General features: G+C 37.8%; 1 pseudogene; it reads left to right on the top strand.

Moving 5' to 3' along the window:
* LOC117066062 overlaps nucleotides 1-4,175 on the top strand; it is a 35,496-nt pseudogene extending 31,321 nt beyond the window's left edge.
* Nucleotides 4,176-14,667: the final 10,492 nt, after the last annotated feature.

Here is a 14,667-nt window from a genome sequence, read left to right on the forward strand (position 1 = left end):
AAACACTGGTTAAAATAAAAGAAGAAAATATTCTGACTAAATTGACTGATCTTACTCTCATTAAACTCTAGTGAGGGAAGAATTGCTCATGAGTTTTTGGTTGGTGTTATCTTTACTGAATACATTGGCCCTCTAAGTTGGCAGCACTAAGTAGACACAATAAAACAGGTGTTTTCTATTAACCAAACAACAAGTAATTAAAATTTTTGTATGGTAGATTAAAAGTGTGACAACATGTTAAGAAGATTAAAAAACTCAAATAAAATTGAAATAAACCAGTGGAACTGTGGCTTATTTTTTATAGAAATCTTGTAGTTTGTTCTATTTTACCCATTGGTCATCTGCAAAATTAATATCATAAGATTAATTTCTATATTAACTAAAATAATAGGTCTTATGCTCTGTAAGATGAATCTTACTATGCATAAAATCTCAAAATTTTCAGTGCTATTTGACAATTTAAAATATATTAACTACCAAGTTTAAAAGAAATTCAAGCTATTGAGATACTGAATCTGCTTATCAAAATACCCATGCTGCTTAGCTCTGCCTCCCACATGTTCTGCTGTTCCTCTAGGGAGTGGCCCAATCACTTTCATATCACCACCAATTTTCTACATAAATCCTATTAAGAATCTAAAATTTCGGGAGCGGTGGCTTATGCCTATAATCCTAGCACTTTGGGAGGCGGAGGTGTGCAGATCACTTGAGGTCAGAAGTTTGAAACCAGCCTGGCCAACATGGTGAAACCCTGTCTCTATTAAAAACACACACACACACACACAAACCTAAAATTATTATTTTTAAAATCACAACTTTCTTTTCTATTTCCTCCAATTCCTCGAGAAATTAGTTCATTGTCTACTGGGCCTGGTTATGTCGTTCTCAGTTTTGCCTCTGCTCTCTGCCTGGAAAGTTCCATAACTGCTTTTCAGGTAAGATGCTTCTGGGTGGGAGAGCACTGAGCCATTTTCTTTGTGACTCTAAAATTCATAAAACTTCATTCGTCTTTAGAAGAGTAATGAATTCTGCCTGAGTGAGAGTGCTCCTTAACTCAGTAACTTCAACTGAAGGCTACATTTATTTTCTTCTATATAGGTTTTGTTTGTCAAAGTATATTTGTTCAGACAATTAAACATCTTTTTATTTACTCTAATTAAGCCCATTGTTGTTATTTATTCCATTTCCAGGAATTTAAAAAATATTTTAGTGATTAAGTACTCCTATTGAAAATAGTTAAAGAATATTTTAGATAAATGTGGGCACAGGCACAATTTATTTTCTAAGATCTTTAGGAAGCAAGGACTAATAGCCGGATACTAGCAAATGTCATTCCTGTCACTGAGGCTTCAGAGCAAAAGTCACACCTACTTTTGCTTTTTAACATACTGTACTTAAATTCCATCTTGCTATTAGAATAGGCAGGTCAATGGTCCTGCTGTAACAGCCAGAAAAAGCTGGATACATTATAAATAGAGTATTTTGAAAGTAATTGAATGATGTGGAAGCAGTGAAGACTAAATGAACTAAAATTCCAGAGAGAGGAGAACCTTTTTAAGGAAAGCTGATCATCGAGTGTCTCCCAGAAGGTTTTGTCTATTTTGTCCTTAGGCTAATGATCAGATATGGCCCAGCCAGAGAACCTCTGCTGTGGGGATAGAAAAGAAAAACCAGCAAAGCTTTTAGTGCTGGGCTAGCGTGAAGCAATGGAAGCTCTAGAGCGCTTCCAGTTTTCTCCATGGGACATTTGCTGAATCCTGAGGTTGCGCGAAAAGATGGGAGGCCAGGACACAAACTTCTGAAAAACAGAATACAACTCCCAAAGTCGGTAGTGCTTAGAAAATATATGGTCAGTCTTCTCTTCAAGACATTTAAGAAATATTTAAAGCCATGTGGGGCAGGAGCTAAGCAAAATAATCTCTGAAGGGCATGAACAAAGCTTCTATAGCCTTTCGGGACTGAGGAGACAAAGACCCATCAGACTTTCACATAGAAGTTCAGGAGGGCCATGCCCTAAGAACAGGGTAGATTGGAAGTTGGCTGAGTCTTAATAAAACTACAGCTCAACTGGAATCACACTCGGTCTCTGATAGAATTGAGGAGTTAATCCTTTCTCCTCCTCACCTTAAATGACTCTCAGAATGAAGAGAGGATCTTTTCAAGTGGAAGATAAAATTATCTAGGGCCACTGATATTTGTTTAAATACAACATGCAGAGAGAAAACTAAAATTATCGGATATTCCTAGAAGTAAAACCATACGACCGTTAATAAACAGGAAGCAAAAGACAGTAAAAGCAGATAGACAGATGATCTAGCTATTGGAGTTAGCAAACTAGGACTTTTTAAAACTGCTTAATATGTCCAAGGAGAAAGAAGAAGAGATAGATATAAGAAGGTAAAAGACAACTTCTCCAGAGTTCATCTCTGTTGGCTTGAGTCTTTAAATCTTCTGTTTTCTGGTATAGCCCTATTGAGTTTTGATAATATGCTAGGATTCACCTTCCATTTTAATTTCTTTCCATGGTCTTGGGCATGTGTGAGTTCAAACCTTTGTTAAACTAGAAATGTGATTCCCCATTATGTCACGTTTTGTGACATGAGTATGCAATTAATCCTATATACAATTGTGTGACAGATTTTTTCCTCTTAAAACAAAAGATTTTAAGCACTAATGTTACTGAGGTTGATAGTTAAGTCAGTGACATATGGGGAAGGTTGGGGAGGCTCTGACCCAGAGGAGTATTTTATCGCTGACATCTTTTTGATTTGCCAGTGTGCCATGGAAATAAAAAGTTGACAGCATTTCAGTGGGTTTATCATTGTTTTTACATTCTCTTCAGGCAATGCACACCTTATTGCCCACACCCATGTTGGATAGGGCCATCACCTCCTCCTGCTCTTTGATCAGCCTCCATATAGCCTCTTGAAACTGTTCATTTAGTCTTATAATTAGAAAAGTCTCCCAAGTCTCCAATTATTTCCACAAATAACTGGACTCCTTTAAAAAGATTCAACTTACAAGATTAGAAAACCTTTACGAAGCAAGAAATAAAATCTCTAAGATGTCAAGTTCTTAGGCAGGCTCGGGAAAGAAAGGGAGCCACCACTGATCTCTTTTTCCATGTGGAGAAAGTTGAAGGGGAAAGGTCATTCACAGTTGGTGACACACTGTCAACTGAAGTTAGAGCCTAAATAGTTATAGTGTCCAGTTGATATATGTTTAAAGGACATCTTTTAACAAAGATGATATCTCTCCAGGACATTCTTGAGCAAAGCACAATTATCAAAAAATCAATTATCTAGCAACCTTTCATATCTAGAAAATAATCCAAAATATTAAAAATCTATGAGTAACCGAAATGAGAATCAGAAAATCTGTATATAAAGCTGTGTTGGTCTTTAAGACTGTTCACAAATCTTCTAGCCCTCTTACTTCCTAGAATGTGGTAGGACTTCAACGCCCACCCTCTTTGAATTTGAGTGCAATCATGTGACTTGCTTTAGCCAGTGAATTGTGAGAACTCTATGAATATATCCAGAAAAGATATGTGAAGACAGGGCTTTCATAAGTCTTGAGACTTCAATGACTACCATAAATGGAGTATCTCTGCTCCTGTTCATTGGACATATAGCACGAGTAAGAAATACCTTTGTTGTCTTAAGTCTTTGAAGATTGAGAGATATTAATTACTGCAGCATAACCTATCTTACACTGACTAACTAAATAGTCTTCACAAAAGTGGCCAGAAATGGTCACAGCCAGAGAAGAAATGTGAACTATAACTTCTTCCCATCAAAGAGAAGACTTTTAAGTTGCATTCATCTAGAAAGCTATTCTCCTACCCAAAACCAAAACTTTCAGGGTGCTCATAGAAACAGAGAATATCCAAGGCCACACAAGTTGAATGAAACCATTCCCTGGATAACGTCAGTTTGCAGTTGGAAGACAGTACATTATAAGGTAGAGAGACCTTACATTTTGGCATGCAGCAAATCTGGACATTTTCTAGATCTTAGAAATGCAAATAACAAAAACTACAAAATTATAATAATTCTCACCTTTAGACAATTGCAGGTTCAGCATCCCTGGTGGAAGCAACATGGGCCTGGTTAGAGGAAGTGGCTGTTCCAAAAGTAGAAGGGCAGACAAAGCCAAATCTGGATGAGAGGTGAAGAAGGAACTCCAGGGCAAGCCACAAATTACTTTAGCTTCAAATAAAATCAAAAGACAATTAAAGAATCATGCTACATTATATTTATAAATTATATAGGTTTCACGATTCAGTTGACTGTGTATTTTTCTCATTCCATAGTGTAGATCCAGACAATTCCAATTCTTTCACTATGTTTATAAAATCTCAGAAGTTTCTTCTAATCCCAGGTAATATTATTGTTTAGTGTAGCTACCTTCATCAGTTGCCTTAGGTAGATCTAGACAATTTGTTGCAGCTTCTATATCAATTCTTGCTGCTTTGTCTTGTACTTTTATGTTATAGGGATGGGTTATTTACTTTAACCTCATGAACGAAACTCTGCTACCTTCAAACTTTTCTTTTGCAGCTTCCTGATTGAAGCCTTCGTGGATTAAAGAGGGTTAGAGCTTTGCTCTAGATTAGGCTTGGGCTTAAGGAAATACTGGGGTTGGCTTAATCCTCTATCTACTAAAACTTTCTCCATATCAGCAATGAGTCTGTCTTGCTTTCTTCGCGTCATGTGTCCACTGGAGTAGCATTTTAAATTTCCTTCAAAGATTTTTCCTTTGCTTTCACAACTTGGCTGTTCGACACAAAAGATCTAGCTTTCAACCTATCTTGGCTTCAACATGATTTTCTCACTAAACTTAATCACTTCTAGGTGTTGATTTGTGGCGCTTCCTTTCGTTTGAACACTGAGAGGCCATTGTAACATTATTAATTAGCTTAATTTCAGTATTGCTGTGTATCAGGGAATAGGGAGGCTGGAGAAGAGGGAGAGAGATGGGGGAATGGCTGATCAGTGGAGCTGTCAGAACATATACAACATATATCAAGTAAATTCTCCATCATATATGGGCACAGTTTGTGGTGCCCCAAAACATAATAGTAACATCCAAGATCACTGATCACAGATCACCATAAAACATATTATAATAAAGAAGACATTTGAAATATTTATAGGATTACAGAAATGTGACACAAAGACACAACAAGAGCACATACTATTGGGAAAATAATGCTGATAGACTTGCCTGATGCAGGGTTGCCACAAACCCTCAATTTGTAAAAATAGAGTATCTGTGAAGCACAATAAAGTGAAGCACAACAAAATGAATATGCCTGTATTTAAGGAACAAGAAAACCTAGCTAACCTTGAAACCACCCTGCCTTGTTTTCCAGTCTTAACTCACCTACCTCTTATGTCCTTCCTCCCTTAACAAAACACGACTTGACTCTGATGATAAAGAACCAACTTATGCCACGCTGAAAAAGACCATGTGGCTATAATCACATTGGAATAACTCAATTGGGAAGAGGAGGGAAAAGCATATAATAGAGGGTATCATAGCTAACAAGCAAATTGCAAATGTGTTTAAAGATGATAAGATGAGTCAATGATTTTCAAACAAGAACACCACACATGAGATGTTCAATATGTTGCTATCATTGAAACATAGAAAAAAAAATAAAGAAAATTCCTGAACTGTTACTTTTACCTATATTATTAACCACACTAAACTATTCAGGTCACCAAGCTTTTGAATTCAGGCATACCCATTGTCCCAAGGGTTAGATTTAGAATAAAATGTGTTGCTAAAAGTATAGAAACACTCCAGACTGTTGGTGTTTTCCCCTTTAAGCATCACAACTTTTATTGTTATTACTATTTTGGGGTAAACTGTTTCCAAAATGTGCAATACAAAGAGGATAGAAAATAGAATCTTATGTTTTCTAGATGAAACTGCCATAGTTGTGAACATATGTGACTCTTCAGTACTGGCTGACAGTGACACCTTGATGAGCTATTGTGATATGGAAGGCCACTTACCACTCTCTGAAATGTGCCAGAGTAGAATGTTTTAAAGTTATTAGATCTGCTTTTTAAATTTATTCTTCTCCTCCTATGCTATCATGCCATGCCATATTCTTATTGCTATTGTCAGTAGCTGCATCTAGTGACCCAAATCTCTACCTCATCCCCAAGCTACTTACCACTACTTCTTGAAAAGCTTTGGTGCATAAATAACAGCCAACATGGCCAGATAAGAATAACATTTATAAAGACAACATCCTAAGAATGTGGTTCCTAACCTTTGGAAATTATGGAAACATGGAAGAATGTAAAATAAAGTTGCAAACACTCTTCCCATATTCATGTCTGCACATAATTTGGTGGCAGGGTTTGTGAAACTCATTTGTAGATGTTGGAGCACACAAATAATGATCTAGAAGTATGGGAATTATTCTAAGTGCTTTCCTAAGTGCTTTTCTGACCCAAGGAGTATGCCTACTTACTGTATCCTCTGGGCACCAAAATATTTCCTCTAATGATTGGTTTGAACATTCTAATGCAGCTGCCTGTAATGGCAGCAATCAATAAATATTTGTTAAATATTCATCAATAATATTGATGGATTTTCAATGTGGAGAAAACAGTCTTCTATTGGAAGAAATATCTACAACTTTCCTAGCTGGAGAAGTCAATGCCTAGCTTCAAAGTTGCAAAGGAGAGGCTGACTTTCTTTCAGGAACTACAATGCCTACCTTCAAAGCTGCAAAGGAAAGGTTGGCTCTCTTACCAGGAACTAACACAGCTGGTGACTTTCAGTCAATGCTTATTTACCATTTCCAAAATTCTAGGGCCCGTCAGAATTATGCAAGATCTTCTATGCCTGTGCTCTATAAGTGGAAACACAAAGTCTGGATGAAAGCACATCTGTTTGCAGTACAGCTTACAGAATATTTTTAGCACACTGTTGAGACCCGCTTCTTAGAAAAAAGATTCCTTTCAAAACATTACTGCTTATTGACAATGCACCTGGTCACCTATGAGCTCTGATGGAGATGTGCAAGGAGATTAATGTTGTTTTCATGCCTGCTAACACAATGTCCATTCGGCAGCCCATGGATCAAGGAGTAATTTTGAATTTCAAGTGTTATTATTTAAGAAGTACATTTTATAAGCATATAACTGCCATAGATAGTGGCTCCTTTGATGGATCTGAGCAAAGTAAGTTGAAAACCTTCTGGAAAAGAGTCATCATTCTAGATGCTATTAGGAACATTCACAATTCATGGAAAGAGGTCAAAATATCAACATTAACAGGAGCTTGTAAGAAATTGATTTGAACGTTCATGAATGACTTTGAGGGATTCAAGACTGCAGTGAAGGAATAACTGTAGATGTGGCAGAAATAGCAAAAGAACTAGAATTAGAAATGGAATTTGAAGAAGTGACTGAATTGCTGCTATCTCATAATTAAACTTTAACAGATGTGGAGATGCTTCTTACGGATGAGCAAAGAAAGTGATTTATTGAGATAGAATGTATTCCCGGTGAAGATGCCATGAACACGGTTGAAATGATAATGAAGGATTTAGAATATTACATAAACTTAGTTGATAAAGCAGCAGCAGGGTTTGAGAGAATAGACTTCAATTTGAAAGACATTCTACTGTGGGTAAAATGCAACCAAATAGCATCACATGCTACAGAAAAGTATTTCATGAAAGAAAGAGCCAGTTGATGTGGCAAACTTCATTAGTCTTATTTTAAGAGATTGCCACAGCCACCCCAACCTTCAGCAACCCCCACGGTGATTTGTCAACAGTCATCGCTATTGAGACCAGACTCTCCACCAGCAAAAACATTATGACTCACTGAAGCTTCAGATGATCATTAACATTTTTTAGCAATAAAGTATTTTTAAATTAAGGTATGTACATTGTTTTTCAGACATCATGTTATTGCACATTATTAGACCATAGTACAGTGTGAACATAACTTTTGTATGCACTGGGAAACAAACAAAAAAAAATGTGTGGCTGGCTTCATTGCAATATTTCCTTCATTGTGGTGGTCTAGAACCAAATGGCAATCTCTCTGAGGTAGTTGCTATCTCCGGTCTCCACTAAGAAGATACCTAATACACAGAAATAACAAACAGAATGTGTAGATTCTATTCCTGAAATTTACTGTCTAGGGCAAGTCACAGCTTCTGCATTGTGATTGAATATTTTATAAAGTAGAATTATATAATTGCAATTCCCCTTCTTTCACCAGGGACGTGGTAAAGATGAATGAGGTGATTCATGCAGAATGTGCTGAGGCCCTTGAAAGGTGCTTTGTCAATCGGGAGTGATTTTTTTCTTGTTGTTGTTGTCATCTTCCATGCCCTCGCCCATTAGCAGTCATTACTGTGCTCTGATGGACTGACATAGCAGCAAAGCTGAGACAGCCAGTGAGGTTTAGAAAAGAAGCCAAGAAGCGGCAGGATTAGATGGACCAATGTAGCATGCAGAAATCAGAAACTGGGAGCTTCTTCCTCAGGACCTCAGCCAATTGTGTGCCAGCCTTAAAAGGCAATATTAAAGCCAAATTTAGCATTGCCTTCCCTTCATCTGCCTCTTCACCACTCCCATCCCTAGTGTCTCGGGAAGTGTCTTTACCTTTCTCCTTCTTTACCTTTCAGGACAAGGGACAGCAATGAGAAGCCATGGGTGAATTCGGAGAGAAGGAGATTTAAAGAGTTTAAGGCCACATCCACATATAGAGTGGGCACAGTGTTAGCCAGCATTCATTAGCCCACCCGCGGGAGTCAGCAGCTTCCTGTGTTAGAATGTGAAGTGAAGAGACATGGATGTTATGGATGACGATCATGAACCACTTCCCCTGCCATCCTGCGAGAGCAGTCATTTTGTATCTGATGGACTCACGCATTAGGATGTGGGAATAGGAACACCAAGATGGAGTTGTCTGGAAAGTCAGTCAGTGCAGCAGGCAATGCAGAAGACTCTCAGCAGTCATGAAATCAAGGAGAGGGCTGGGCCCTTAGAGGACCTGCGTGAGAATCCCAGGGAAACCAGAGTTTGGGGAACTCTAGTGTAGGCAATTCTCTTCAGATGGTGCTATTGTGTTTACTCCCAGAGAAGAAGCAGTGCTTTCCAGTAATCCTTCAATGCCTTTGTGGCTAGGAGAAGTTAAAAATATAATTGATTAGTTAGAACACCCGGGTTATGGTACAGTAAACTTGTGAAGATGTACTTGTACATTTGGGGGTTGGAGAAGAAAAATAAAGTCTCCAATTCTTGCATACCTAGGGAGACCAGAAGTGTGAGACTTTACCAGAAAACCATAGTAACAGATTTGTACTTCAAAACAAATTTGCAAACAATTTCTGATAAATCTCTGCCAAAGTAGCATTAAGCATTTCTGTTCAAACACTGGGAATGTGTCGGTGACTGGGTACTCCATCATTCATTGCAATTGTGCATAGCAGAATTTTGCATATATGTGACCTACAGGGCGGAGATTTCCGTCATTACACAGTGGGCACCTACTACACATGTGGTATCTTGCTATCTCTCATTCCAACTCTATGAAGTATTGATTACTATCCATTAACGGATGAGGAAATCAAAGCTCAAACAATTTAAATGACATACTTAACATCCCATATGAACATGTAGAAAAGCCAGTTTGGAAACCAACATCTCCCATCTTGAAGTTGGCATGCTACACAGGAGCCACTTCCATTCAGTACTCTTTAAAAGATGCAATATACTGTCATGTTTGGCAGACACAGAGAGAAGAACAAAAAGCAGCATTAAAAATTCATGCATATCAATTTCAAATTTCAGAGTCATGGTATTCAGGGCATTTCCTCCAACCATGGAAAACAAAACAAAACAAAAAGAAGAGAGAGAAAGGACAAGTTAGTATGGGGATCCTATCTCCCCATCTACTTAACAAATCATTAAGTAAATACAACTGAAAATGTGACAGATTTTCAGTTTTAGATGTTCTTGGAAACAACCTAAGTTGCTTCACATTCGAGCCCTCCTGCTCTCCCCCATGTGTTGACTGTTGTGCCACAATTATCTCTCCACAGGTGCTGTTAGTTCACATGAGGTATATATGTAGCCAGGGAGTGGGGAGGAAAATACAGCTGCATCTGTGAAATACTCCATTGTCAGTAAGGGAGTTGCTGGAATTAAATATGAGAAGGCTATACAAGTTAGAATGATGATCTACTACTACTCATTATTTTATAGTCATACTTCTCATAAAGCTAAATGAAAAATGTAAAACTTTTTTCTTTTTTAGGTGAGAAAATGGAAGTTCAAAACTGACAATCTTGGCCAGGCAAGGCAGCTCATGGCTGTAATCCCAGCACTTTGAGAGGCCGAAGTGGGAGGATTGCTTGAGTCCAGGAGTTGGAGACCAGCCTGGGCAACATGGTGAAACCTCATCTCTACCAACAACAACAACAAAAATGCAAAAATTAGTGAGGCATGGTGGTCCGTGCCTATAGTGCCAGCTACTCAGAGGCTTTGTTATCACTTGAGCCCAAGAGGCAGAGTTCCAATGAGCTGAGATGGCACCACAGCCCTCCAGCCTGGGCAACAGAGTGAGACCCTGTCTCAAAAACAAAACAAAACAAAACAAAACCCTGATCATCCTGACTTGCAAATTCATGTAGAAACTAAGTTTCCAGTTAAAGATTCCTTCCAAAATGGTAGCAAGTTTTCAGCAAATGGAGAGAAAGTATAATTTCAAGCATGAAATCAACATACATTTATTGAGGACTAAATTTATGTTAGATGCTGTAGTGGATTGAATGGTGATCCCCAAAAGATATTTCCATGTTTTAACCCCTGGAACCTGTGGATGTGATTTTATTTGCAAAATGGAATTTTGCAGATATAATTAATTATTTTGAGGTGAAATCATCCTAGATTACCAAGGTAGACCCTAAACATAATGACTAGTATCCTTACAAGAGACAGACAGGAAATGACAGAGGTATAAAGGAGAAGGCCATGTGAAGACACAGAGATTGGAGTTACAGACCTACAAGCCAAGGAAGCTAGAATGGCAAAGAAAAATTATTTCCTAAAGCCTTCGGATGGAACACAGCTCTGCCAGTACTTGATTTCACACAGTCTTGATTTCAGACTTCTAGGCTCCAGTACTGTTGTTTTAAGTCACCCAGTTTGTGGTAGTTTGTTACAACAGCCCTGGGAAACTAACATACGTGCTAGGAATAAAGAGATCCACAAATTCTGATTTTTAGCTTTGATGCCGAGGATCACAGTCTAGTTGGAGAGCTGGTGAACAAGCATATGGAAGGTGCGTATTCCTGCTTCTGGAAGTCACTGTAGGTCAGCAGAGCTAGCCAGAAGCCAAGGTAAATGTGAAGTGGGAAAGAGTGAAGATTAATAGGACCTACAAAAGCAAACTGAAATCTACACTCAGCTCTCGCTGACCTGAGTTTCAACAATGCGAGTGGTGGATCCACAGAAGTTGACACCTTTGGGAATTGCCAGACAAAATAAGCACACCTGATTTAATTTCAATTTAAGATAAACAACAACTAATTTTAGTATAATTATGTCCTAAATATTGCCTGGACACACACTAAAAAATTATTTATTGTTTATCTTAAATTTTATTTTCTTGGGCTTCCTGTACTTTTGTTTGAAAAATGTGTCTTCTTTAACTTTTCCACATAGTGGCTTGGGACTCAGAGATGCTGCAGAAGATCAGTCAGCAGAGGCTGCCCCTGTCCCAAGACAGTCAGTGGTCAGCAGATCAGCAGCAGCACCTGGTGCCCTGCATAGACCTTCTGGTTCCAATGGCAGCTGCTTCACTTTTGCCTTCCTCCTTCCAAATCTCCCACTCATTTATCTTGTGGCTGACCCTTACCCAGAACCATAGAGAAAGGGAAACTATAAAAAAGAGCTTAGGTAAGTTGATGCAATAAAATAGCTATAATATTATTAAATAGATATTCAAACCCTACCAACAAGAATGTGTATCTCTCTCTCTATCTCCAAGAAAGTAACTTAGAATGGATAATAAATAAATTCTGCTCCAATAAAATCATTTTTGTCACTTTTGTCTTTCTATCCTTCTGTATAGAATATCAACAGATTTAAACTGTGGGAGTCATGAACTCTAGTCAATTTATTTTTTTCAATGGGAAACAAGGACCCATATAGGTTAGGTGAGTCACCAGAGAGCAGACTTCTTAATGTATTAGAGCTAAGCTAAAACTTCTGGTCTCCTTGTTCCTAGATGTCTTTCCCCCCTGCCAATCTACTTTATCACTTCCTTCAAACTTGGGTTCAATTCTGTTTAAGGAAGCCTTCCCTAATTAATTCTGGTCCCTGATCACTATTTTGTCCAATATTGCTTTAAATATTTAGATATTATGGTTATATTGTAAATTATACACAAACAGATGTTAAACAAATCAGTTTTACTAAGTAGCTCTGCTTTTTAAGAGCATAAATGCTGTTCCTCACAAACAGCACATCTTTTTACCTCAAATACTTTGTAATAATAGTTCCATTTTATTTGGCAAAAGGGCATGCTAACAGAATTCTATACAATAAATGGAAAAACAGAAATTTGCTAATGAAAATTTTTCCAGGTTTAGAATGTAAATAATAATGCATTTTCGCCTATGAATTAGAGTGACTGGTAACCCTGTTGAAACCAGGAATTTGTTACATTTCACTGCTGTATTCATGGATCACATGTTAGCTTGTGTCTGCAGGTATTTCTATTGGAATAAATAATAGTTTGCACTTTAACTGGAATATTACTTCATGATAAACTAAAGGAATGCAAAGTACTAATCACAGGAACAAATTATGCAGAAATAACAGCCTCCATTTGAAATATAAGGGTCATTCAAAATATGAGATAATTTCATGAGAATAAACAGTTTTTCTGTTTATTTGTTACAGTGGAAAATGGCAAATGGGTTAACTAAATCCAGATTGTCTTTTGCTACAGGTAAAATAGACATGAATTGAGCTGAGGATGCTAAAGAGTATTTAATGTGTTACACAGGAAGTCCCACGATGGTGCTTGATGCATTCTGTCTACCAAAGACAAAATCTAAATGCAAATAGTGAGAAATACTGCATCAGGCAAAGAAAACACAGTATTTATGCTCCTGTGAGGTTCAAGTTTAAAAAAAGATTAAAACACTATCATCTAGATAAGTAGGTAGAACAAGATACAGTATTTTGCAGAATATGTTGAAGGAAAGCAAAATCTCTGCAAGACTATTTACAAAAAGTACTTTGAATGTGTGCTGAAAGAAAGACAAAAAGCTGTCTGCAAATAATGGTGAGAACTTCAAAATGAGCCAGATGCATTCTGTCACAGAACTACGTCAGACAGGAAACCTCCATGGCTCGCCCAGAAGAAGGTCAATAGAACTGTATAGGACACCAGACTCAATTAGGGAGAATTACCAGATTCTTGCTGCAAGTTTATCTTGTGACCTTTAATATTTAAATATATAAATATGTAAGTTAAGGCATTGAAAAAATTCCCTGCCAGAGCTTGACAAACTAGAACCGATAAGACAGGGATATAAATAGATGACGTCTATTCTCCCACTTCCTCTGAGGAGTAAGTTTTAGAATAATGACATGCGTGACCTGTCTATAATAAGATAGAGAAATCTTTATTTTCTTAACCAATAACCAGCCTCTCCAATTTTAAGTCCTAAAGCTTACCTCTGAAAGAAGGAGGTCATAGCTAGATTTTTTTTAACTCCTAGATTTAAATCTGTATTAATTTCTTAAAGCTGCCCTAACAAAGCATCACACACTGGTGGCTTGTAACAACAGAAATGTATTCTTGAACAATTCTGGAGGCTAGACATTTGATCAAGTTTTGGCAGTGTCTTCCTGCCTCTGAAGGCTTTAGGGGAGGGTCCTTTCTTCTCTTTCTATCTCCTGGTAGTCGCTGGCAATTCTTGAGTTGCCTCCTAGTAGTCTTGAGCCTGATTGGCTAATCGTTCTAGATTGGTTCCTTCTAGTTCTCCATTGAGACCACCCGTGCATTTTTTTATGCACAACTTTGGTTTTACCTCCGCCCTGTGTTTTATCTTGAGGTTAGCTGCTTCTGAGACTAAAACTGTAAGCCATCAAGAGACAGAACCCAGCAGCGTTAGAATGAATTCCTTCCAGCAGTAATTTACCTACCTGATGCTCAACAGGGATATTTGCCAATTGAAACATTTCTGTTATTCCCCACTCCCTTTCTTCTCTGCTTTCTGATTTTCATTGTAACCCTAGAAGCAATACAACTGGCCTCTTTTCCAAGTCACAAACTGAAAAATCTTTCAATGAGAGTCTTGAATTTCAGAGACGTCAACAATTTGCCACTTGGTTCTCAAAGCTGATAAGTAATGGAACCTTCGGAAGTAGAGTCCATCAGTTTCTCTCAGCTGCTAGCCTGAAATTCTAGGGTTACTGAGAGAACAGTGGCTCAAATATACTGTGTCCATAAGTATGTCTCAGCAGGCTCCATTCTGGTACCACAGTTCCAAATTTCTAATTCTGTGAATTGATCTGGAGATTTTAAGGAAAATCGATTTCCCATCCTGCCCATCCTATATCCCCAGTTTCTTTCCACTCCTACCTAGAAAACCTTCTTCCTC

Source organism: Trachypithecus francoisi, unplaced genomic scaffold (genome assembly GCF_009764315.1).
Source record: "Trachypithecus francoisi isolate TF-2019V2 unplaced genomic scaffold, Tfra_2.0 Lachesis_group2, whole genome shotgun sequence".
NCBI lineage: Eukaryota > Metazoa > Chordata > Mammalia > Primates > Cercopithecidae > Trachypithecus > Trachypithecus francoisi.